The sequence below is a fragment of the Cyanistes caeruleus genome, chromosome 5 (genome assembly GCF_971803275.1).
Source record: "Cyanistes caeruleus chromosome 5, bCyaCae1.hap1.1, whole genome shotgun sequence".
Lineage (NCBI taxonomy): Eukaryota > Metazoa > Chordata > Aves > Passeriformes > Paridae > Cyanistes > Cyanistes caeruleus.
The window spans coordinates 12,931,468-12,957,600 of record NC_141705.1 but is presented as its reverse complement, the minus strand read 5'-3'; the positions used below and the strand labels follow the sequence as shown (position 1 = coordinate 12,957,600).

Sequence of the window (26,133 nt, the reverse complement as noted above, 5' to 3'; positions counted from 1 at the left end):
TTTCATATGGCAAAGAGTATTTATTCATCCTGCTCCAGTGACCTAACCAGCAATTTACAATGTGATGCCTTGCATATTTTCACAGCATTGTAAAAAAATGGGGTTCTGTAGATTTATTTGATCCCTGTTGAAAAATTATTTTTTTACCTCCTCCTAACCAGTGTAAACTGGAAATTGTTCTTAATGTAATTCTCTTGCTTACCATGCACTCATTAATCAGGAAACTAATTAGAGCCAGTTTGCTTACTCTAATTTGAAAAAGTGAAAGTAACATATGTTGACAGTTAATTTGGATTTTTTTTTTTGTTAACAGGCACACAAGTTTTTATAATGAAATAATATTTGATACTGATACAGAAGAACATGGGCTAATAAATTTCAACAGGCTGGGAAAATGCAGTATGTTAGTCACTATGGGAATAATAACATAGATCATTTAGTGCTCTAGTTTTTCTGTTGACAATTTTCCATTTTAGCTATTTTTATACGGTATTACAGTGACTTGGTTTGGAACTTCTCAAACACACGTCAATACAAGTTTTTCAGCATTCTGGAAGTTTGTACAGGCCCAGTGCAATTTCTGAGACTGATTTACAAGAAAAATATTATGCATCTAGGCTCCATTTCAAAATCTTCTGTTGTCTTGGTTTTTTAAGGATGTCAACATGAATAAAAGGGTGCCAGCTGACAGCCTGCAAGGGTCTTGGTTACAGCTCAGTCTGAAGCCCACCCAGGCCATTTGCAGGCTTTGTCCTGAGCTGCTTTGTCACCAGGGCAGGTGTCTGTCAGCAGCAGCACGAGCCATCTGAGCCACCTGTGAGCCAGACACCGACCTTGACCCAGCTGTGTGGGAGTTTGCTTGGAGTACAGATGTCCCAACATGTGGAATCTTCAGCCAAGTGACAGCAGCATTGGTGGCCTCACCCAGAGAAACCAGCCCCCCCGGAGGTCTCAAGGAATTATATACTTTATTCACATCTCCCTGTCAATGCCCAGAAAACAAAAACCAAGTAGGGGAAAGTATGCCTGGTGGTAGAGCTGGAAGAAGCAGGGACACTCTTGAGTGCACCAGTTCTCAGCTGCTTGAATAAAACTAATTACATTTTCCCAAAGGACTTTGCTTCTACCCTTAGACCATCACAGCCACACCTCTGTGCTGATTGTTGGTCCAGTGGGGTATCAAAGCAGGTTGAACACAGGTAGGTCCTGTGGTTGGAAGTGCTTCTCCAGTCTGAGCCAGCCTTTGGTCTCCTGCCCACAACACGCTGGATCATGTGCATGGGCTCTCCATGGCCAGGCTCGCTCCTCTCTTGTGCCCTGCACTCACACTCATGGCTCTGGCACTCTGCAGAAGTGATAGGAGCCATGGGGCCTGCTTAAGTGCAAAAGACAGACTGACCAAAAGCTCTCCACACAACTATTTTCCAAAGAACAAAGAAAGTTTTTATGAATAAACCCATCTTATCTGCAGGAAAAATAAAAAACACAGAATCTTGAAGCACTTCAGACGTCCTCACATCAAATACCAGGTGTCCATGGCAGTTTCTTCTGCCTGGATGTGATGTGATGAGTAAGTAAGAGGAGTAAGGCCATGGAGGAGGGATTCCAGAGGCTCTCACACTGTGAACATCACACCCAGTCTGCCCGGCAGGCAGGTGAGGGGAGCAAGAAGGGAGGGGGTACAAGAGCCACTTTTGGCCTCACTTGGGTAAGAGTTTAAGCTGTTCCCAAGACAGTAAAGCAGCTGGGGCTTACAGCTGTAAGCTGCTGTTCACATCATGCCCTTCCCTATCCCACACACACGTACAGACTTTGGGGACTTGGGATGGTTACTTAAAAATGCATAACTCCATTTCACTGCGTGTTAAAAAATGGAGCTGTACCCACCTGATCCAATAGGCCCAGGATAATACATGAGGCAGAGGTATAAATGTGCTACCAAATTAATGAATTATTCAGCACAGGTACTTTTAAAAGTACATTTAAAAAAAATATTTAAAAATTTGGAAAAATGGAAAGTTACAGTTAAAATTGGCTTAAAAGGAAGAAACATTTATCTTTTTTATCTTTCTTGCAAAACTCTAAGGTGCTATCTGGAGGAGGCCTGGGATTGGCAAAGAAATGCATCATGAAAAATGATACTTCCTAGAGAAATAGAGGAAAAAAAGAATCTTTCAATCCATACTCAAGACTTAATCAGAAAAATGTGATGTTTTTATTTCCTCTTGGAGAATTTCAACAACTTTAATTTTGACAAGAAGCCACTAGAGGTCAGTTGTGCTTTTATTTTAACAAAATTATTTCCATGTTCCATTCTGCTTTACTCTATATTGGTGTCTTTTCTCTTTTTTATTGTTTTTTTTTTTTTTGGGTCAAAGTTAAACTCACAAAAGAAATAATTACTTGCCTTCACTTTTGGAAATAAATCCAAGAGTCTACCATGTGAAAGAAGTGATAGCAGGAGAATGTTGTAGTCAAATGAGTTACTTTTACAAAGGTACTTTTCAACATTATGGTGGAAAATCTTCTCAGCTGTGTGGTACACTGATGTAACTATTGATCAACTGGCAGATATTAGCATAAATCCCTTCACTTCAAATGCATGGCAGTAGTTTAACATGTAACATGTTTACTTTCTGGCAAGAACTTAGGTTTCTCTGAAAGTGACCTGAATCTGTGACAAATCTTCAGATTTCAAATCTTTATATTCTTCCTTTAATTCTGTTATTTGATGTTTTGGGTGACAACAACATTTTAGGGTTTTCAGTTCAAGCAAGATAAATGAATCCCCTTGCCTGCATTTCAAATAGTTTCAGTGATTTATCAGCTGTTCCACATGAATCCACAAACTGCCCATGCTTCTTCCCTCTCCACATTCTCCCTTGCATTCAAAGAGACATACAAGATTCCTTTCTTCCTGAGTGGGAAATCAGGCCGATATTGGGATGCTGGAGTGTTTTCTATGTGGTTCTCTCCATTATTGCTTGTAAAGATTTATCTTTTTAACTGTCCACTATGAAATCTCTTTTGAGTGTGTGCATGGCAGGGAAGAAAGTCAGGAGTTTAATGAGCTGGCATGTTTTTCAAAGGGTGAAAATATTGCCTTCTCTCTAGCTGTGAAATGTGGATTTTTACCTCAGAGCAGCATCAGTGTGACCACACACTGCACAGTGCAGCACTACTGTAGCTGACCGTAGAAATTTGACCAAACTCCGTAAAATAAATTTTTACTATAATGTACTTTAATCCTGAACTCTTTAGTCTTAACCACAGCAAGGCAATGACTCAGCAAGGATTTAATGACTGCCCCCCTGGGAAGGGCAGGCAGGCAGGCCTGATACTGACTCATTACTATTGGATATCGCTGTGTACCATCTTACAGACAAAACTCGGATGAATTACTGTACTTAAGATGGTTGATGTAATTTATTCATTGCTCAGATGCATTACTGTGAATCTGTTCCTTGGCTTTTTTTCCCAGTGAATTGGGCATGGCAGTAATTAGGATAACAACATGTGCTCTCCTGCCTGCTTAGGCCAGAGGATTACCTGCCATTGCTGCCTTAATCCTCTGCTTTCCTCCACTGGATGGCAGATCCGTGATTCACAATGTACACAATGTGATTTAGGGGCTCCAAAGGATAAATGTTCAGCAGGACAAATATCTGTAACCTGCCAGCCAATGGAGCAATGGCACCATTGGCACCTTCCATTTTGACTAGTTCAGCTGTGGTATGCTGAGATGAAGGTTTTGACTCCCTCAGCGGTTTTTGGGGCCAGAGTTGATTACCTGGTTCATCAATAACTTGGATGAAGGGGAAAATGCCTCCTCAGCAAGCTCACTGCTGACACAAAGCTCAGAGGAGCTTTGGGCTGATCGCCCTGAGTGCTGTGTAGCCCTTCAGGAGGACCTGGGCAGGTTGGAAAGGCAGATGTGAACCACCTGAAATCCAACAGAGGCAAATGTGGGGTCCTGCACCTGGGGAAGAATAGCCCCAGGCACCAGCACAGGCTGGGGGCCAACCTGATGGAGGGTATCTCTGCCAAGTAGGACCTGGGGAACCTGGTGGACAACAAACTACACCAGTGTTTTTAACAAAAGGTTCAATCTGAGAAGTGCAATTAACAGCACAATTGATTTTATTTTTGTTTTGTCTCAAAATCCTGAAGGGAGAACATAAAATCATGGGAAAGCAGAAGAAAGAAAATGAATCATTCCATTTTCTGCCTCCTCTATGCTCCTATGTGCAATACTTCATCCAAAGGCAAGACACTAAACCAGATTCAAACTGTTTTAATGCTTTCATGAAATTATTTTATGACAAAAATTCAGGCCTGAGACCGGTGCTGTTTCAAGTGTGTGTGTTTTCCACATCCCTGGGATTCATAATGATTCTTAAGAAGAAATTCTGTTCACTCCAGAAATACTGTAAGTACTGTGGTAAAATCCTATGGCATGGAGTATATTATTGTGGTATGGTCAGCAGCAACTTCACCTGATAAAAGCTCAGGGGCTAGCTTGTCTCTAGTGTCTGATCAAAGGGATCCTGTCACAATCCCACAGCACCACTGCAGCAGGGCTTAGAAAGGTGTGAGCTGGAGGAAGAAGTAAGACATAGGTGGTCTTTCACTGGATAAGGACCTACAGTATCATCCATTATAGCAAATGTGTTTTCATCAACTCCTGTTGGAGCTTTTCTGGCAACTTTTTTCAAACTTCAAGCAGCTGAAATTTCCCAGCCAGAGCTGCTTTCCACTCATACTGTCCCCTTCAATCTTAGCTTTGCTCAGGCCTGCTTTCCCGTTTCCATTGGGTATGGCTGTGATGTAAGGTGGAAGGATTGTAATTTATTTGCCTCCAGAACAATCATTCTGTTGCTCATTATCACAACAGATGTTCATCCTAGACCTGAAATGTTTTTCTTCTGTTTCATTATATCTTATGGAAGATCCAGTATTACAGAGCAGCTCATCTTCAGATGTACATTTGCAGCAGGTAGATTAAGACATACCAGATTTCTAAACTATTTTCCTACTCAAGCACTGAAGCATGCAAAATAAAGCAACTTGTTTAATTTCCCTGTGAAGCTACCAAGGACAGCTTGGACTACTGTCAATTCACAACTCCCCTCTTCTTTTGTCATCCATTAAACTTTTTGTTTCATTTTTTTTTGAGGAGGTGGTGGTGGGTGCACTACAGATACCTGGAACCCAAAGAGTGGGCGGTGTTTTGTGGAGAAGTTCAGAGAAACTGAGAATATTGAGAGAAAAACAGTTGATTAAACAGGATTAGGCTCCACAGATTCAATGGTTACATGATATTTAATCATTAATAATATTGATATTATATTCATAATAACAATAATTATGTCCTCATCATTTACTACAACAGAGCAGGAGAAAGAAGAGTTTGTACAGAGTAATGGCTCATGCAATATATTTAATACCCAAGAGAAAACCAGAAGTCTGTACTGACAGGTTGTAGGATAATGTCTCACTGATGATTAGTGGCTGTTACAGTAATACAGATCCAGAGTCTGAACCCATGTTTGAGAAATAACAGTGATCCAAATTTATGACAGATAATTCAATTTAAGAAGTCCTCTTCTTTAAGACCTGACTACTACCTCAGTTCAGTTAATGTCTGGTGCTTTTCAGATTATGTATGTGGGATGACTTGTCCAACAACAAGGCAACAGAATTATTCTTTTCAGTGCGATAAAGATGAGAACCTCAAACTGTTTCACTTCCTGATTATAAGCCATTGTTTCTCCTACTCTGAACTAGAGCCCAGAGGGGCTGCTCAGGCACTCCTGCTGCTGGCAATGGTTAGGCCCTGCAGTCACAGAGCAGAAACCATCTCCTCTGACACTGACTTTTTCTACTCTGAGAGTGACTGTAGACTGGTACAGGTTGCTTAGTGTTGTTGTGGAACAAACCCTATTCAAAATAGGGTTGAAAATTCAAATATTCCTTATTCAAAAACCAGGACCTGGTCCTGAGCAATTGATTCTAGGTGGCCCTTCTTGACCAGAGGGTTGAATGTGGTGATCTCCAGAGGTTCCTTCTAACCTCAGCCACTCTTTTGTGCTTATCCTCCAACACAGGTGCTCCTTCAGGGACCCATAACAAAGGAAGAGAGGTCTGTAATTTCTCTTCTACCATGTAACCTCTCTTTCTAAGGAAGGTAATTCATCTTTTCAAATAACCCTTTTGTTTTGTCTTCCATAATCATATGGGGCTAGACTCACACATTGGCCCAAAAGAAAATAATTCCTTCACAAATAGTGAAGTGTAGCATATATGAAGTACACTTCAGAATGGTTCTATTTCACTAAATACATTATTTCCACGGGTGCTGGCTATTTAAGGGGAACGAATATTTATAGTGTCACAGATTTTCTTGTCCTAACAGAGATATTGAGAGTATAAAAGCAGTGGCACCTGGGATGGGATCTGCGAGCCCTTCCTTCCCCCGACCATCTGCAGCTGTGCCGCTAGATAGCAGTGTGCAGCAGTGAATGCTGCATCCAAAGGGGCCTTCAGCTTCTGGCTGACCAAATACACTGCTTGTTCCCAAACTGAGAGCAGACACGGGGAAAATGGCAGGAGGAGAAAGCAGAGAAAATAATTCCCTATTATTTTTAAACCTCAGACGCTTCCTTCCTGTCTCAGTTTTTGGTTCATAAATGCACCATTGCCTGCACTTGCTGAAAAACAAAGTGCTCTCAAAATCAGCCCACAAGATCAAGGTAAAAAAAGATGCCCTTGTTCTTTGCATTTTCTTTTGGTGTAGAAAGGCTGCTCAGGTACTTCAGCACTTGTCCCAAACAACACTTGAGAGTTAACACTGGATGCTGAATCCTACAATAATTTAGTGGAAGAAGTTGTTGATGCTGGAGATGGCAGAAACTTCAAAGGCTGCTGGTGGTGGCGCTGGCCCTGCAGGCTGTGGCCATTGCCAACATTGCTGTAATGTCCTGACATCTGCTGTGGCCCTGCTTCACTGTTTCTTCTATGATAATCCCTTACAGCTTGGTCCCCAGTGGAGAGAGAGGAGCTGGGCTTTTATAGATAAATACAGTGACTTGCATCAGATGTGCATCTGTCTTAATTTACATGTGACTAATTCATCTCACCTTGGTTAGGGCCCAGGTTAGACTGATTGGTGAAATTTATTTGTGTAGTGAAAATTGAGTGAGGATTTGAATTCAAAATTAAGTTATTCTGGCAAAAGCTGCCAGACAGGGCAGCAACTAGTAAACAGTGGGACTGGTGAGTTGAAAAGCACATCTTAAATATAAGGAGGGAGAGAAAGTGTGGTGCATGTAAGCTGATTATGTCTTTTTTTACAGAGGAAAAAGTTCTTCTGTGTAAAGCTTAGAGGAAATAATTCAGAACTGTATATGTGTTTTAAATGTTCTCCCTGAGGGTAACCTCATACAATACCTGGCATTTACTGCCTTGCTGTCATTTTAGAAACAAAAAATGTGGTTAATATATTTTCTCTTAAACGCTGTCTTTCTTTTCAGAAACTTTGTATTTCTGTAAAGCTCTCTGCCCTCTCTGTGTTTAGAGAGGTATTGAAATTAGGAAGGACAAAAACCATGTAAGATGTTGGAATAAGTTGAGATTTGGCATTGCTTTGGATGTGTAGTAACATTGCAATGACCACCCCAGTGGGGAAGTCCTGATTAGTCCTTCTTTTCTTCCATAATTCTGATCTTACCATCACAGGGAAACAGGTGGAATTTCCAGTTCCTAAAGATCTCATATTGTCTGCAAACTCAAGGAGGTATCTTGGTATGGCTTAGCCTTTTACATTTTTACTGGTTTCTAAGATCTGGGACCTTGAGCCCGAGTCTGTTTTGCTTATGGTTTAACCTCTATATGAGTTGCTGTATTCATGTTTTCAGTCTGGTCATAGTAACTTGATCTATTTCTAGCTAAGCAAGGATGAAGATGGGTCATCTTCTCATATTTTAAGAAGTTGAATTAAGGGGAAAAGTATATAGGAATACTTCAAATTCCCACAGTGCCCTCAGATCTATGGCAGTTGAACATCCTGGTCTTGCTTTGGATTGTTGGAGACCCTGGCTAGCATGAGGACAGGGTAGCAGCTGATGACAGGCAGAGCACAAGTCAGATGAGGGTTAATGTTTTGACCCTAGTGTATTTTTAAAAAATAAGGATTTAATATCTGTGCAGCCAGGAAAATTGAATCCTTATGGAAAAAAAATCTTGTGCTCACACAAAAACTATCAGGATGCCTTTCTGTTTTCTGCGTTAAAGTATGACTTGTAATACAGAGGTACATCTCACTGAGGGGACTGCTGTGAATTAAAGTGGTTGTTTGGTTCTGAGAAAGGCAGGAGAGGGATTGCAGGTCTGAATAAAGAGGCTTTGAGAAGAAATATTTCTCATAGGCATTTCTATGAGATGGATTTCTCTCCTGCCCCACAGAGAGAGGACACCTGGGTCCTGCAGGATGCACTGACTGCACTGACTCAGCTATGTTGAAAACTGGGGATAGGGGCAGAGTCTCACTCACTCAAGTTGTTACTTGTGGTCACCCACCTGCCTGGGAGCAGAATTAATGACAGACCTTCTGCTCAGCATGGCCAAGTTCTTAGTACTATTGCTAAGAGCTTATTTATTTCAATTTAAGTTCCTTTTGGCCTTATGTAGTTTATGCCTGTCAGTTACTGTCAATTTGGGATAAATCTGAAGTGCTGTTCCAAAGGTCATTTAATACCAAAGACATAAGATATACTCGTGTTTAGACAGTGCAAAACAACTTCATGAATTCAGGTCGACTCTTCTCAGGAGCATCTGTCTTCTTAGATTGCTGCTGCCACAATGCATCAAGGAAGAGGAATTTCCCTTATACCTGAAGCAAAACTCTGCTTTGTGGAGAACACTTGCTGCTCCCAGCCCTATTATGGGCGCCTGATAGCTCTGGGGGCAGGGAAGTGTGTAGTTGTATGACATAGAAGCACCAGAAAAATCCTACAGTTTTTAATTTATATCTTTCATCTTTTTCCTTCTTCTCATTCCTGAATCATCTCTGTGGATGACAAAGGATTTGCTGTGGTACTGATCCTAGACTTTGACAGAAGTAGGAAGTGTTAATGATCCCTGCTACCTCTGGACAGGGACAGGCTATCCAACCCCTCCAGCCATGGCCTGGGAGGGCACACAGTCCTGTCAATACTGCCTGGCATGGTAGGAAGGAGGGAATTCCCTGCTTCCATAACTGTTCAGTCATGGAGTTCACTCTGTTGTGCTTGTATAGACAGTTGTGATGTTTAAACTGAGCTTTGAATATTTGAACAAAAGTACAGAGTGAAAGCCCCTTGGGCCAGACCTTTCCTTCTATAGGTAAAGGAATGGACTCTGTCTCCAGCTGCCTTCATGAGCCCTGACATCTGGCACATAAGATAAGACCTGATTCCTAAGATGGGAACAGTTTGTGTTATCAAACACAATGCCATTAATGCCAAAAGAAATAAGGAATGATAGGCACCAGACCTTAGAAAACAAAAGCCATTTTAGAACTAAGCATTTGCCACACTAAAATCAACAGATATTTTAAGTGTCAATGGGAGAAATACCCCACTGTTTGAGCATAAATTGATTGTTTCTGTGTCTCAAATATCTGGAGGTCTCTTCTATTTACAGCACTGTGGATGGCAGTTCCTCTAAAGCGCAGGTTGAGTAAAATGCAAGAGACTAGATCAGATGAACTAAAAGTTAAACCAGTGTTTTAAATGTTTTGGTTGAGGTTTCCAAAGGGTTGCTAATAAACAGTAGCTGTAAGAGTGACTATGTAACTTAAGAACTGTACACTGGTGTTTAATTTGGGTCTCAAATATGTATCTGCTTTTCTACTGACATATTATCCTCAAACAAATTTGTAAACTTTGATGAGGTGAATTCCACTTTTCCTTACTGGTAGTCTGCATGTAATACACATTGTAGCAAAGCCAATATGCTGGCTGGACTACTATTTTAAGTAGTCCTGTGGGTTTTTTTCTTGTTTGGCTTGATGAATGAGCTATTGAGGAGAAAGGAAGTGAAAAACTTTGGCAGACAAAACAGCAATTTGTTTGACTGTTTATTAGCTTTATGTAGTGAGTTCATCACAGTTCAAGTGATATGGAAGGGAGGACATCCTTGGGGGAAAATACAGTCACAGCTATCAGGAATTTAGGTGGGATTCATGCAGATATAATCCCATCCACATCTTCTGCCTCAGGGTTTGCACAAATACAAAAGTATCTAAATTCATGCCTTCCTGTCCTGGTTAATTTAGCTACCCTCTGGAAATTCTCTTTCATGGAAAAAAACACTCTCAAAACAAAACCAAACCCTGCTAAGGGATGAGAAGACCAAGGCTAAGAATTCTTCCTAAATTTAAAATTTAAAAATAAACAAGAGGTGTCAGACACCTATGATGTTGAGCAGTTAATGACTCAAGCTAATGATTTAAATTACAGACACTATTTTCCAGGCATTGGGCCCATTCAAAGAAGAAGAAATGGGGTTTTGATTGCAGAATTACTTAAAAAATCGTCACAAAAATATTGGTTGATTTGTTCTTAGTGATGTTTCCAGCTATTTTCTAAGGCTTTTAAAGTCTTTGGCTCAGGACGTTCTGAAAAGCTGAACTATGGAGTGTTTGTTGCATGTACCAGAGAGAATAAACCCTACCCTTTTGGAAAATGCTTTCTGTTCCAGTAGAGTCAGGAGGAGGGTGAGTTACTTAAGTCTGTTAGTTATCCCTCCATCTCATGGATTTCTCTGTACTGCCCTGATCAGCTCTGTCTTTAGGTCTTGTTTTGCTCAGGGGTGCTGTACCCTGAGGATCGGTCTGGGCAGGATGGAGGCCAACAGTAGTTTGTCTGTCAGAATGACCTGCTGAGTGGGTGTAGTTTGGCCACATAAAGCTGAGACATAAAAGTGCTTGAAGAGCACAAGAGGTGCTGTGAAAGGAAGATAGACTATGGGTATGTCTGCACTGGCTTTGGCAAGCAGCCTGAGGATGCTCTGCCAGAGTGGGCACAGTTGCCCTGGCTGCACAGAGGCCATGCATCCCCATTTGCCCCAGTCAAGTCCAAATCAATTTTACCTTTCACTGAGGCTTGCTGCTGCCTCCTAAGAGCAGCTGCACCTTTCCTGGGTTGAGGCAGCTTGTTGCAGAAGCAGCATCATGATTCCCCAGCAGCTCGTCCCAGTCTCAGCTGGACTCTTCTGCCCTCCACAGCTGTGTGAGCTGCCTCCTACCCTGCCACTAGGACACAGGCAACTGTGGGGTAAGGCAGTGCAGTGAAGGAGTTGTCTGAAAATCAACATCTTTTGCAAAGGATGAGGTGGGTGGGTGTGTCTGGGAGGAAAGCAGGAGTGCAGCAGCCCCACTAGATCTGCTGAGATTGTTTTGAAACCTCCCACCTGACTGATGTAGATGAAGAACGTGGCTGCAGGTATTTCTGCCTGCTCTGGCATGGATGCAGGAGGGGTTGTGTACACCAATGTCTGACGTCCCAGTACCTAACCCTGGGTGTCCTACATGTCTGTAGAACAGATATGTAAGGTGAGACAGATTACTTACCTTAGAGATTGCTTTTTACTTACTGCATCAGTCTCTAAAGCATATGACAGGGAGGGGAAAATGACCTAGGGAGCCTGGCAGCTAGCTGCTAGCCAGGAGGGTAGCCCCTGAATGAATAAAATACGCTTCAGCTTCTTGTTAAACACTGACCAGATGGTCCTAAGTGCTGGCCTATAAATCCTTTCCCACAACAAAATCCACTGCAAGTAGAAATAGGTATTTGTGAAAGGGGAGAATTTACAAGTCTATGGTGCTCAGCTCCTGAACTGATGTGAAACACAGGGAGGAGGCAGGCAATTAACACGTGGCTGTGTCAGCACCCACAGTGCTGCTGTCAATGAGCCATGGGTGAAATGATGTGCTCCACCTGGTACCAGCAAGTAACCAGCCACTGGTCATATTCACCTCATATACACTTTGATTTTAATTGCCCAGCATCTGTGCTGTCACTTTATTCCCTATAGCCTGACAAGGAATTAAATTAGTACACATCGTAAAATGAGGCAAGGCATCAGCTCTGAAGTTAATATGGCATTCTTGCTTTAAGGTCTCAGAGCAGACTCACATTCCTGTGGGGAATGTACTCCATAAAGGCTTCTGGAAAGCTTTTCTCAGCTGTAAGGCTGTGAATACGTCCATGCTTCCTCTGGGTAAGGAAGCAGCTTCTCTTGGATGGCTACCTTGCATCTCTGCAGAGGATTTTAGGAGTGAGATTTGCCACACTTCACAAAGTGGGGCAGTGTGGACTTGAACAGTACCTCCCTCTATCCCATTTAGGAAATCCTCATTCCTGAGTTGCTCATCAAACAGATCAGATACCTCAGCATTCCAAAACCGAAAAGGCAGCTTCCCACATGAGCATCAAGGAGATATTGAATCCTGCCATGAAGCTGAGAGTCTTGCACCTGAAATGATGCATCCATCCTTTGTGACAGCATTTAATCTCCTTTTGTCCCACACAGAAGGAAGAATAAAGAAATTTCCATCTGCTAAAGCTTTAACATGCAGATATATTGAGAAAAGAGGACAATTCTAGAGTCACCACACAAACACTCCCGTTGGCCACCCTAATTTTCCTGCTAGGGTAAAACAGCCAACATCCTTGAGGGAGGGAAAGGGAACAGAAGAAAGGCAAAAATAGGTACATCACTTGTGTTTGGCTGCCTGTGCTGCCACAAGATAGAACAAGTCACTGGGTATGAAGGAAAATGAAAGTCTGGAGCTTTTTATTTAAGAATATGAAGTTTTTCATGGTGTAGGCTACTGGTTAATATGAAAGTCTGAAATCCTAATTCCAAGGGAGCAGGAATAAGTGACCTCTTTTACTTCACTAAGGTTTAAGTATCACCCCAACATTCAAATATTAGAGAACTACATTATTGTGAAGACACTGCCCTCTTTCCATACATTCAAATAGAACAGCTAAGGGGTTTTACTTAATCCTAATGGTCTGCATACACCAATTTCCCTTGAATCCTGATACTGAAATCAGCCAGACAGAGACTTGCTGACAGTTTCGAGTATTGCAAAGTAGGAATTGTATATTGCAGCATGCTGGTTACTCAGAAGATCCTTCCTTAATCAAGTGCCCCAAGCATCAGGTAAACAGAGTTTTGATCATACACACTAATTACATATTAATTGTCTATGCCCACTTACTTGATGTTTATATATTACTTTATTTTACACCATTGTAACCCTTATTGGAAATTCTTACTTGGTTCTTTGGGGTCTGTCTTCAAAGTCTGGTGTTCTTTCTAGGTGGCTGTTCCTCGACCTCAACTTTTGAGCAAGCACAATGTTGTTGTTTTGCATAACTTCTGCTTTGTCAGCCTGGCAGAGCTGAGCTGGCATCCTGCTTGTGTTTTGCATGACTCCTCCTTGCCTAAGTTCCGTCCTTTATCTACTGCTCCAAGGCTGTGCTGTTCTGTTCTACTGTCCTTATCAGAGTAAAGTGCTGTTCTGTTCTACTGTCCTTACCATCCTGCTCCAAACAAAGAAGTTCAGGAAAAGCTCAAATCCTTGCAATTTCAAAGAATTTTCTTCAGCAATTGAAAAGTTAAGCTTTAAGAATTGTGGGAGAAGTACTGAGAACAGGGAACTCTGAGCATCTTCAAAGATCAATTCCATAGGATGTATTCATCAAATTGAAATAAATAAACACACTTATGACTGAGAATGAAATAGAATTTGCCTTTTGTTATTTTTTTAACAATCTGAATCAATCTTATCTATTGTATAGTGTAGAAAGAACTGGATGTTCTTTGCAAGATTTGGGTTAAACCTCAAAACCAGACTGGCTAGTGAATACAGCTAAAACAACTATTTTAGGTTTAATAGGATTCATTGCATGTTTCCACATTTCTTTTTGGCCTGAATCCATTTTGAGAAAATGCAGTCTGAACCTAGTGATAACAGAAGGAAATAAATCTATTTTAATTAAAAATAGAATCACAATCCCCTAAAGCAAGATAATAAGCTATTCTCTTGCACTGAAAATAAGCTGACCAGATTTCTGAATGACAAATCTAGGGTATTGTGAAGCAGGTGCTATGATGTCTTATCAGAAATTGGAGGAAGAATGTTACACTGACAAGAGGAAAAGAATTTTTATGGTTTTACATAGAAGTAAGTACTAATATCTGAACACAGAGTGGCTATATGGTAAATAATTACATGTTTCTCTGATTGCAAAATTTAAGTGGAGTAATAGGAAATTTCAGTTTCCACAGAAGTCTAGCTGAACAGCCATAGAAGCATAGCTTATTTAGAGATCTATTGCTTGATATAATATGCCAAATAAAAATCACTGTGAAAGCCAGCCATGGTGCTAGGTAATTTGGTGTGGTGGGCGTGTTGACAATGAGTCCCAAGATAGAATCCTTGCACTCTTAAAACTCCATTAACCAGGAAGGGATTGCCGAGGGTGACAGCTCTGGGTCCAGGTCTGATTTATACATGTTGTTTTTTGTAAATTATCCTACTTGTAGCTCAAATGTGTTTGTGTCTGCACAAGATATTTCTGTGGGGAATACTCTTTTCAGAAAACTGTGGTGTGTGCTGATTTTGGCTGGGATAGAATTAATTTTCTTCAGAGCAGCTAGTGTGTGGCTGTGTTTGGATTTGTGATGGAAAGAGTGTTGGTAACACAGGGATGTTTTAACTACTGCTGGGCAGTTCTTACACAGAGCCAAGGCCTTTCCCATCCCACCAGTGAAGGGGTGCACAGGGGGCTGGGAGGGAACACAGCCAGGACAGCTGGCCCCAACTGACTCAAAGGATTTTCCAGATCATAAGTTATCATGGTCATCAATAAACTGGGGGATGAAGTGGGAAGGGGGGATGTTCAGAGTGATGACTTTTATCTTCCTAAGTCACTGTTGTGTGTGATGAAGCTCTGCTTTCCAGGGGATGGCTGAACACCTGCCTGCCCTTGGAGTCAGGGAATAAACTCATTGTTTTGCTTTGCTTGCATGCAAAACTTTTGCTTTCCTATTAAACTGCCTTTATCTCAACCCACCAGTTTTGTCACTTTTACTGGGTTGGTTCTCTCTTCCATCCCAGTGGAGGGAAGTGAGTGGCTGTGTGGGGCTTTCTTGCTGGTTGGGGTTAGGAAACCTTGCCAACTCACATGTTGAATAGGCATGTGTGTGTAGGGAGAGCTGTTCAACATCCTTCCTGCCTACTCACTGCTGGTGTTGCCACAACAGAACAAAGCCACCGTGTGGTTTTACTCTTTCCAGCTTGTATTGCAGCTAGAGCTGCTCCTTGGCTGTCTTCAGCAGCTGGTGGAAGTTGGAGTTCAGCTGTGTCAGGGTCATTTGTGTTTGCTCTGGATCCAGGGGGCATTTGCATATGTACTGAAGTATGGCTGATGGGAAATCCCACCAAAATCAGCTGGATGAATGTGATTAAGTCCATCACAAGCACAAATTTGCCTCCTTGGGACTGACACCAGCTGATAAACAAAATGCATCAGTTCCATTACTACTAAATATCAGCATACAGAAGTTGTTCTGGCATTCTCAGAAAGCTGGATAACACCTCTGTATTTGCTATCATTGTCCCTTGAACACAGCTTCTCCTGCAGCAGCCTGCATGTGTTGTGCTCTGCAGGGTGACGGTGCAAAGAGGAGCATTGGGATGGGATGTGGAGGTGCAGGACAGCTTGCACATAATGCTCTTCCCTCCATCCTTGGAAGGGGAGATTAAATAGCTACAGGCCCTACAAGACCAGACTGACAGCTGAGCATCCCAAACACTTATAAACATGTGTGTTCTGCCTCTCCTGTCTGCAGGGGTAGTGGGAATTTTTGGTTCTCTCTATCAGTAGCATTTTCTTTGGCAGAAAAGGGATGACTAGAAAGTCAGGGAACAGATGGAGGATTTCTCCCCACCATCCCTGATGTCTGTGAACTAGCAGGAATTTGTGGCTGGATCTAAAATTAGCTCCAAGCAAGCCTGGAAGGGAAATACTGTTGAGAGTTGCATTTTTTTATATGAATGGGTTTTTTAAAGATTTCATAAAACATGAGGCAAAAGACAATGCTTTATGGGACCATGGAACTGGAATCATCACACTCCAAGTGATTAAAGAACAGAAATTTTTGCATCTCTTACTGTAAAGCATGTGGTTTTGCCTACATCCATGCAAGACACTTGAGAAAAGGAAGAAGTCTTTTAAGAGTCTTCACAGCAAGAGGGAGCAAAGCTGGTATAGTGTGTGATGGGTATGGAAGGGGAATGGGGCATTTGGAGGCAGGAGGACACTTTTGCCCAGCCTAAGCAGGACTGAATCCTCAAAGGCTACTCAGGATAAGGGTGATGTCCACAAGAGTTTCTCCACAGATCTTCCTGGCCTGAGTCACTGTCAGGCACAGGAGGAAGGCAATGCTGGTCTGTACGTGCCCAGAAGTGCCAGTAGGAGCATCTTCTGCTTTCTCCACACACCAGGCAGAGAAAATTTGCAGACCCACTTCTATGAAAGTCTGTCAGTTTTCTGAGTTTAACCCTGTCTTGTTGGACAGATGATTGTTGGAATTGGTTTCCATCTCTCCTAATCTTTATTTTTAGAAAAGCCTGCCCACTTCTCAATCTCAAGTTTTATCTCTATCATCCATTGCTTAGCACAAGGGTATTCCTAAGACAACCTGCTCTTCTTTGCTTTGTCCAGAAATCATCTGTGCTATCTATAAATTCCATGTCTTTTCCTTTTCCTCTTTCTGTCAGTGCATATCAAAAAGTTTCAGAAATGCAGCAAGTGAAGTCCTTAACGAGTGTCCGATTTCACAAGATCAGTAATTGGAATAGGACACTTTCAAGTTACACTTTTGCATAAGAAATAAAAAGGATACTTTAAGTGGCAGAACTACAGTCATTCAATAACCACTCTCTTTCCTAGAGTAGGATTCTCTATCTTGCCACTAGTCTGCTGTCTCCAAAGCAGAATTAACCTCATCCTTATCTCCAGTCAAAACCAATTAATGGAGGCAAGATTAATAGTTTGACAGGACTTGTGTGGTTCACAGGAGTCTGTGAACTCTTCTCACTTTAGTTGTTACAAGTTGTTGCAGAGTTTATCCTTTATAGTTAGATTTGACAGAACTTCAAGTTACTCAGTGTTACGAGGATCAATTAGCTGGATTACAGGTAAAAGATTATTTTTCTTTGTTAGTTTTTTTGTTTGTTTGAGTTTGTGTGCTTTGTTTTGCTTCATTTTGCTTTGTTTTGCTTTGTTTTAATGAAGCTTTTAATTCTCTTCATCTAAGTCATGATATTGCCAGGCTCATTTAGACTTTGACCTAGTTGTACTCTGGAGCTTTGAACATTGAATACCAGACTTAAAACAAACAGGAACACTCCAGGTTTTGTGGGTATAAACATGATGACACAAAACAACAGCTCTAAAATTAACTAAACAAGAAGTTGGGGTGGCCCCCTGGCTGTGATTTTTTCACTGTTTGGCTTGTGTAGATCTTTCCTCCTGTGATGCTGAATAAAGCACATTTGTTTTCTGTTTTCTCTGCTCTGATAAGGCTTAATTTTCCTCTGTGGTCTTTACCACAGAAAAAAAAATCTCAGTGAGATCCTGGCTCATTGAGGTGATTGGATGTTGTGTTTATAGCTAAAGTAACAAACAGTAAGTTTTGGTGGAAAAAAATTGATTTTAAAAATGTACACTATCTATGTATGCACCTGTATTCCTTAAAAAAGTTAGTATTTATCAGCATCACTTAACTGACACAAGTTTCTGCACTGAGGAAGAGTTGAAGAGGGAACAAAAGCTGGTGCCCTTGTTCTGTAAAAGCATTGAATTACTCTGTTCTTCTGGATGTGCCCACACAAAGCTAGAATTTCTACTTTTCAGAAATCAAACCTGTCTCAGAAATTTCTAAAATTGAGGCAAATATATCTCTTAGGTATTTTCTAGATACTCTGTTTAGTCCACAAGTAAATTTGATAGGCACAGCAGGACTCACCTCTGTTGGTGATTATAAAAACTGCTTGACTTGGTAACAGTTGGGTAAATGCTTTATTTCTTTCCTACACTTTTTTCCTCAATGGTAGGACACATAATAGTCTCTAAATCTTTTTAAGCTTTTTCCAGTCTTTTACAGTGGGTATCAATTTTATTCACACTTTCCTAACAGCTTCTATTACTGTGATACAATTATTGAGATGCTTGTACCCAATCTTGTTCAAGGTATATGTGTGTTTAACATTTGGAAAGTTGGTCTTAGGGGTACTGGGTAACTTTTGTCTTCAGAATAATCTCTTGAATTCAAAAGGATTACTAAAATGATGTTTTCCTTGCCCATATCTGCAAAGTATGGTTCAGTTTCATGTTTCCTCCAATTTATTGGTCTACATGGTATTTCTAGAACTCATAAATGTTGACTTATTAATATCTCCCTGGATGATCTCAGCATTTATGTACTTTGAAAAAAGAGACTTTGATTTCCCTAGATACAAAAAAACCCGTATCATTCAGGAGAGCACCTTATGTAACCTTGCTGTTATTATTCTCTTACTGGAACAGCACAAACAATTAGTTTTAATAAGGGGATTAAGTAAAATAGGCCCATCTTACTTGGGTACATTGCCTAGAACACATTTTCCTCCAAAACTCTTTATAATATCCAGTTAGCTCATTCTATGCTGTGTTTTAAAGTCCATTCCAAGTCAGCATAACATTTGAATATAGATTTAATGAATACCTATCTATCTAATTTGTTGAGCTGAGCCCACAGGCATTAAACAAGGTGGTAACAGGTGATAACAGATGACACATTTTTTTGGTGGGCCATCCAGCCCTTGTGTTCACTATGGAACCACATCAACACACTGTTCCTTTTATTGAGGGAAAGATACAGTGTGAGCTTTAAGGCCATCAGGAGGTTTCTCACATTTTTTCACATCATCCTACACTGTCAAGAGGTGGTGATGGTTCTGCCTTTGATATCTTAAAACTCTTCTTTGTTGAGGCTTGATTAGGAATTTAATTTAAAAAGGAGGCAAAAGGAAATAGTGTGTCTTCCCTAGAGGAATATTTCTAGCACTGAGTATATGGTCACAGAACAGAAGGGAAAGGGAAGTGATCGAGCATGGGAAGGCAGCAGCTCATGGAATGAGCCCTGTCAAGTGCTACTCAGCTCTGTGCTCTTGAAGAGTAATTGGGTTTTTTTTTAGTTTGTTTTTCCATTCTCAAGGAACATGTCTATCCTCCAAATAAAGACAACATTCAGGTCTCCCCACCCTCAACTCTTCTATGACATAAGCATCTGTTTCTGCTATTCCAAAGGGACTTAACAGAAAGCTATTTGCAAATGTAAAAATTAGCAAAGAGTTCTTGTAAATGGAAAATCCCACATGAGCTGTTTAAATAGATTGGACTGCAACTATTCTTCTGACCAAGTCTATATTTAGTCCTTCTGTCAGAGAAACTAATAGTTTGGAGGAAAACGTTTTAAGAAGAAAAACTGCTCTGGCAGAATCTGTTACATAAACTACCTTTTAATGGAATCCTCTCTCTGCTGAGAACAAAATAAACCTTTCAAATAGCTTTGGTAAAGCTGCACTAACCTATATTCCTTAGAGATGCTCATCGGGAGCATGTGCCTGTGAAAACACATGGATGGCATTGCAAAATCAACAGAAAGGTTCAGATTTGCAGAAAGTCTTGTTCACCCCATGTGCTCAAAGTAGAATCAGTTAGAGCAGGTTTCTGAGGACCCTGACCAGTTACACTTCAAATACATACAAAGATGGAAACTCTTCAATCTCTCTGGTCAACTTGTCCCAGTGTCTGACCACTCTCACAGTGGTGGAAGCAGAGGGGAAGGATCACATTGACCTGTTGGCAGCACTCTTTCCATTGCAGCCATTGTTAGGAACTGTTGGTGTGTGTTTAATCTGGTGTCCATCAAAACTTCCAGGTCCTTTTCTACAAAGGCTCTTTCTGGACTCTTGGTCTGTGCACTTCTGCCTGGAGTTGCTTCTCTCCAGGTGTGGACCTTGTACAATAGACCAAAACTCTTGGCCCCAGCATCAACCCTTGAGGTATGTCACTAGTGGCCAGCCCCTCACTGGACTTCATTCTGCTAATAATAACCCTTTGAACGGGCAATTTATCCATGGTTTTCAATCCATCTTACTGTTTCTTTTTCTAGGCTGTATGCCAGTTTGATATTATGGGAAAGCCTTTTTGAGGTTGAGGTAAACAGAATCCTCTGTTTTCCTCTCACCCACTGTTCACATTATCTGGTTGTAGAAGTCTGTCAGGCTGGTTAAACTTGATTTTCCCTTTAAATCCCAACCAGCCATATCACCTGCTTTCCCATTACACGTTTGGAAATAGTTTTCAGGAGCACTTGCTCAGAGATGAAGGTTACTTCAACCAGCTGCAATTCCACGAATTCTTCTTGTCTTCTCAAAGATAGGAATGACTTTTGCTTTCTTCTGGTCCTTGGAAACCTCCCACAAACACCACAACTTTTCAAAAATAGTTGAGAGTGGCCTTGCAATGACACTAACCTTCAGCTCACAAGTGAAAACCATCAGGCTGCACAGACTTAAGTAGGTCCAGATCACCTTAATGTTCCTCACATAGCCCTTGTCCTCCCTAGAGTAAGTTTTCTTTGCTCCAGATGTTCCTACTCTCTGAGGCCTGAGATTTCTGAAGTCAGATCTTATCAGTAAAGATGAAGATGAAAAAGGCAGTGAGTACTTTTGCCTCCAGCTTTGCCTCCTGCTCCTTCAGCAGTGACTCCATGCTGCTGTGGAATGTAGGTCCAGGGACCTGTAGAGCCCCTTACGAGCCCTTGCCAGATTCATGTCCAGATGGACTTTGATTTGTCTAACCCTGTCTCAGATTGCTCAGACAGTGCCCATATATTCCTCCTGTGTCTTCTGACCCCAGTGTCACCTCATGTGAGCTTTATTTTTGTATTTGAGTTTTGACACCTTGGTCACCTACGCAGGTCTTTTGGTGCTCTTGCTTTAGCATGGGTAAAGAAATCCTCTTTGAAAAGTGTGGAGCACAGCGAATGTAATTTCAAGAGGAATAGATTTATAGTCTGCAACTTCCCTTATGTAATAGGATACTACTAAACAGCATTTCTGGGAGCTGATTTATGGGAAGTGATTGAAAGGACAAATGAACTCAGTTTTTATGAGATGCACTGTTTTCTTCACGTTTGGGACAAATTTATCTCTTGGAGTTCATGTATCTTCCAGCAAAGAGAAATTAAATATGTCAATAAACTCTCCATACTCCAGACTTACAAAGTTGATCCTCATGCTTTCTTGTATTACAGCAATCTTCCTCCAATTTATCCACAGCTATCTTCAGCATCAAGTAGCATCAGAATCTGCCTGGCTATTGTTAATAATAAACCCTGAGTCAGCTGTAGAGAGGCAGATTTCAAAATCAATGATGCTAAGTGGAGTGAAGAAGACAAAAACAGTCCATGCAGCAGCTATCTGACTTTGCAATCTGACTTGGTGAATTGAGTCATAAATTAACAGATGAAAAGCAAAAATGGTGAAAAGACAAAGTCCTGATTGTAAAACCTGTTTGAACCAACCAGCATACTGTCTTTTAAGGGGGAGCTTAAGCTTAGAAAAAAAAACAGAGATGAAAAGCATGAGTTATTATTGCCAGCTTCTCTGTTTTCACTGCAAATGGGCTATTAAAACTTATGTAACCTTCAGACAGTTTCAAAAGTTGATAGGAGTGTTTCTGCTGTGTTTTTTTCTTTTGAGACCAGCTCGGTGACTCAGATGCTGAGACACAGCATCCATTTTCCAGATGGAACAGGCAATGAACAAGGGTTGCTTACAACTTAACAGATCGACTTGCTTCAAGTAGCAGTAATAGAAAACTATGAAGATTTTTTTAACAAATCTATGACCAGTGCAGGCCCTTTGTGCTCCTTGCGTAAGTTTTAGCAGAATGCCAACTCATGCAAGAGTTTGTGTGTTGGAGAAGGGACAGGATGTTTGTGGGTGCATCCCCTCCTGGGAGATTTTCTTCTAGGTCCCACAGCAATTGCAGTATGGCAGAACATGCCTTTAACTACACTGCATATTTGTGTAGGATCCTGGTATTGATTAGTCTGCATAACTGCATAAAAGGATATTTATTTAGCAGGATAGCCTGCTAGAGCTTCCTGTTTGCTAGAATCCACTACTTGATCTGATCTCTACCCTAAATTCTCGTTAACATATTACAGGCAGTAGAAATCACACTTGAAATACTAGTGTTAACTTAAAATAACTAAGTAAACACCTTTTGTATGTGTTGATTCCTTTCCCTCATTTTTTAATTAGATTTGTCAACCCTGATCCTGACTGGACTCTTGATTTTCATCAGCTGCACTGTGGCATTGTATGAAACTGCATTTGATGGCCCAGGTAAAAGAGAGAAGAGTTGTGGGGCCTGTCTTGATGTCTGACTCTAAACATGCCATGTGTATGGAGACACATTATATGGTCTCAGTGGTGGTGGCTGCAGAACTGACTTCTGAAGACATTAATAATTAATCACTGTGCTTTTGGTGATCCAGTTTAAGCACTTTGTTACTATTCTTTAGGATATGAACATTTTTTAGGAATGGTTTTTCTGAAGTTATTGTTTGCTGCTGAATTCTGGATTACGTCCTTCCCAAAAAGCAATTTGTAAAGTACATTTTACTGTGACCATCAGGTCTTTGTTTTTCAATATCATGAGTCCCATGCAAGTCACTGTGAAGGTATTACAGAGAATAGGCTGACCTTTCTTTGGCTTGACAATAGTTTTAACACAGAGGAAATATTTCTTCAAACCGGTTCTGGCACATGTAATAAGAATACATTTTAAATTTGGACTACAAACCTAGCTTTGGTCAAAAGCTTGCCAAGAACAATAAAATAGCAATTTATTTGATTGCCATATAAAATGCTGGTAGTGAGCCACACCCAGACTGTGTGAGGACATGTACTGGAGTCACTGCTCAGAATGCTGGAGAAGAAAGCTCAAAAGGCATCTGTTTTATTTTTGTCACTGTCATCAATTTGCTGTCTGATTCTAGGCTAGCTGTTTGTGCTACAGTATTCATAAACACATCCTCAAAACTGCATTTAAATAACAAAATAAGCAGTCTATTTAGAGATCTCAATGCCTCAACTTAATAATCTCTTTCTGAGTTGTCAGAGGTATTATGAGGTGTAATTAATGTAAACAAAACACTTCATGATCTTTTCTTCACCTGTCTACACCTCTATCCAGATTTTTATGCCATGCTGATAAAAAATTCTAAGTTGAAAGCAATTACTGTGTGAATGACGAGATGACTGAGAAAGCCTAATAGCATAATTATCCTTATCAATAGATTTTTTTGAGAGCAACTTTTTGTTGTCCTCCTTTGAAGACAGTGATGATTAGAAATGATTTTATTTGCATAATTTCTCTTCTGCATAAGCCTGCTTTATGAGGACATAAGTGATAAAATGCTATTACAGGAGACTGGAGAAAGACTGATGAATTTTCACTGATTGAGAAAAACAGTTTTGTGGAAATGTAAGTATCTTTCTTTGAAAAAAAATAAGGAGGCAGGATATTCTTGCTTAGTTTTTCTTCGTTCTCATCCCCATTGTCTGCTCTCTGTTCAGCCAAAATGACCAAATGACCTTTAGGATCAGCTGAGAATTTTTCACTCTCAGTCATGGCAAAATGACAAGGTTTATTTCAAGTTTATCTCAGGCAATTGGATAAAGCCATTTGTTCTCACAAGTGCTGAGCAGTGAGTTGGGGTGTGGGAGAGGGGGAAGATGTGGCTCTGACCTTCTACATGTTGTTTGTGGCCACGGTGGAAATTTGCCTAGCTGTCCTTCTCCTGCAAGCAATGATGCTGTGTCATTCTTTCTTTCTCTTGGATCACTTCATGGCATTTTTTACCTTTAATAAAGAAGGTTTCAGGGAGGATATATGTACCCCATGCTGCAAATAATTTGGCCATAGACTTTCTCCTATTATCTGTACAAGCTTGGGAAAGCTCAGGACACAGACTCCTAGGACTTCTTCATCACTACACATTTAGATACGTAATGCAAATGAGACAGTAGTGTTTGAATGGAATAAAAGAAGAAAGTGAGAAAAGGTATGGCTTCCCCAGCTCTGAACTGCACCAGCTGGATCTGAGTCAGGCCCAGGCTGTACAATCTGGTGAATGTAAAGGCTGAACAAACAGTACTCATGACATGCTTTAGTCTAGGACTGAGCTTGCAGGTCTTCTAAAAAAATATTTAAAAAATCAATTATGGCTCATTATTAAAATTTCAGAAGAGGACACTAAGGCAAGCAGAATACTTCACAGCAACTACGAGACAGACTGTTCTGCTTTGGGGCATCAAAAGTAGTTATTTCCTGGATATATGGCTAGGGACCTATCCACTAGAAGAGGGAGGGTATAGAACAGCCCCAGTGTATTTCTTTTCTTGCTTGACCTGGCCTCTGTGTCCTGATCAAGGAAAAAATTTTGACAATCAATGTGCTTTCCAAGTCCACATCTTCTGACTGTCTAGCTGTCATAAGAAGATAGGAACAGCCAAGCACTTATGGACCAAAGAGAGCTCACAGTGGGGGGGAGAAAAAAAAAAAAGTTTAAATTCTACAACCACAGAAAAAGTTCCCTTATTAAAAGATGTATTAAACAGTGAAAAACAAACAACCAAAAAGGTTCTGATGTTCAAATAACACCTTTTCCCCTTTCTAAGTCACTAGTGTGCTGTCTGACCTTGGTTTGCTAAAATAATATTTTTGCTTCCCTTTTTCTCTTAGCAGGTGTAACACCTTCCTAACTCATTTATCTGGTACTTATCCAATGAGAAAGTCATCAGGAGACTGGGAAGATCTGGGGTCTGTTCTCTTCACTATTACAGGGTTTGTGTTTGAACTAAAAAAAAAATATGAAATGCATTAACAATTTGAAAAGCACAGCTCTTCTCCCAGGAGAACAACTGAAACCTTGTGCGCCAAAATCAGTCTTTTATTTGCTCAGTGTTAGGAACATTCCAGGTATTGAAGCATGCTGGCTATACTTGGAAATTGTTATAACAGTTCTGACCTGGGGCAGATGTCACTCTTCCAAACAAGTTTTGGATATGTTCTAGGGGATGGCATGGACCAGAGACCATTGCCAAGAAGCAACCTGGCTGCAGCCACTCTGATTAGGAAGGCAAGTGTTTACTAGTTAGGACAGGACAGCAAAATGAGCAGCTATTGTATTTCATTATCCATTGTTTTTGTTTGTCTGTTTTCACCCAAATGTTTTATTTTTTATGGAGCAAGGACAACTTGTACTCTAACTTTTTATATTAATCTTAAAATTTAAATAAAAAAGTGAAACAGTCTCCAAATACTTGGAGATAATTTTTCGTTTGTAATCTACTGTTTTCATGGCAATACCAATAAATCTTTTTTCTACACTACTTGACACTGATAAAGCCTCAGCTGGATGTCTATATTTAACATCAGGCACTGTGCTCCGAAAAAGATGGGAAACAAGTGAATAGAGATAAAGGAAAGACAAAAAGAAGTATGTTCTAGATCTCTGATCAACAAAAAAAGATTGAAAGAATTTGATTTGTTGAATAGGGAGAGAGAGACAGAAGTGTTTCAACTTACATCTGTTGCAAAGAAAAAATAAAAATCCAATCCCCTTTTCTGTGATGAATAAATCTGAAAGAAAAAGATTTAAATTTTGAGAGGGTAAATTTGGTTCCTGGTAAAACTTTGTAAAAAAGGGGGTTCAGGAATGGATTGGTTTGAATTTTTGTGGGCTTTCTTGATCAACTGTTTCATAAAGTCTTTCAGGCCAACTATTCAACTCTTCAACCAGAAAAGACCTCTAACAGCCGGGCTGGTCTTGGGCTTAAGGGATGCAGTAGGAGATCTCAAGTTTCTTTCTTGTTCTATAACTTTGGTTTTTTTCTCCTGTAAGATTTCAATATTAATGAAGTAATGTCAATATATTTCAATCTAT

At 40.6% G+C, this 26,133-nt stretch overlaps 1 long non-coding RNA gene across 4 annotated transcripts in view; it reads right to left on the bottom strand.

Moving 5' to 3' along the window:
* The window catches only part of LOC111928196 (uncharacterized), a 34,541-nt gene extending 21,025 nt beyond the window's left edge, over positions 1 to 13,516 (bottom strand). For 2 of the 4 annotated variants that reach the window (XR_015287146.1, XR_015287145.1), the window contains exon 1: positions 13,329 to 13,516. This is a non-coding gene — a long non-coding RNA (uncharacterized LOC111928196). The remainder of the gene's footprint in view (positions 1 to 13,328) is intronic. The other 2 variants (XR_002863961.2, XR_015287147.1) reach the window with 1 other exon arrangement.
* Between the last annotated feature and the right edge of the window lie 12,617 nt (positions 13,517 to 26,133).